We start from the raw sequence: 981 nt of genomic DNA on the forward strand, positions 1-981 counted from the left end.
AATAGAAATAATAGAAAAAGTATATATATATATATATATATATATATATATATATATATATATATATATATATATATATATACACACACACACATATCTGTGTGTGTGTGTGTGTGTATCTATAACTATATACCTATCTGTCTATCTATCTGTCAGTCTATATATATATATAAAATATATATATATATATATATATATATATATATATATATATATATATATATATATATATATATATATATATATATATATATATATATATATATATATATATATATATATATATATATATATATTTATATTTATATAGATATATAATGATAAAAATAATAATAATAATAATAATAATAATAATAATAATAATAATAATAATAAAATATTGTTGATAATAATAATAATAATAATATTAATGAAAATTATAATGCTGATAATAATAATAATAGTAGTAGCAATAATAATAATAGTAGTAATAATCATAATAATAATGATGATAATAATAATGATAATAGTAAAGATGATAATAATAAAATAATGAAAATAATAACAACAATAATAATAATCAAAACTGCTATCATTATCATTATTATTGTTCTCATTATTGGTATAGATATTGTTATCATTACCACTATTATTATTACTATTATCATTACTATTATCATCATCACTCTTTCATAATTTTTGTGCTTCTGTGCGTGCATAATTATTCATTAATATTTTTACATATACACACCCACACCCACAGTCTCGCATTTTCTGTTGACCATAATGTTTTAATCTCTGCATGCAACTTCTGTGCCATGACGTATGGAGAATTTGAGGGAGAAAATATTGAAACAAACACATTTTAAACCCCGCTTAATTAATTTTGTTTCAGTCTTAATTATCGAGACGGAGATATTAAAGATTTCATTTGCAAAAAATAAGAAAAGAAAAAAGAAAATAGAAAAATGAGAGAAATTTTGTATAAAACAAACGAAGGAG

The sequence above is a fragment of the Penaeus monodon genome, chromosome 38, assembly GCF_015228065.2.
Source record: "Penaeus monodon isolate SGIC_2016 chromosome 38, NSTDA_Pmon_1, whole genome shotgun sequence".
In the NCBI taxonomy this organism is placed as follows: domain Eukaryota; kingdom Metazoa; phylum Arthropoda; class Malacostraca; order Decapoda; family Penaeidae; genus Penaeus; species Penaeus monodon.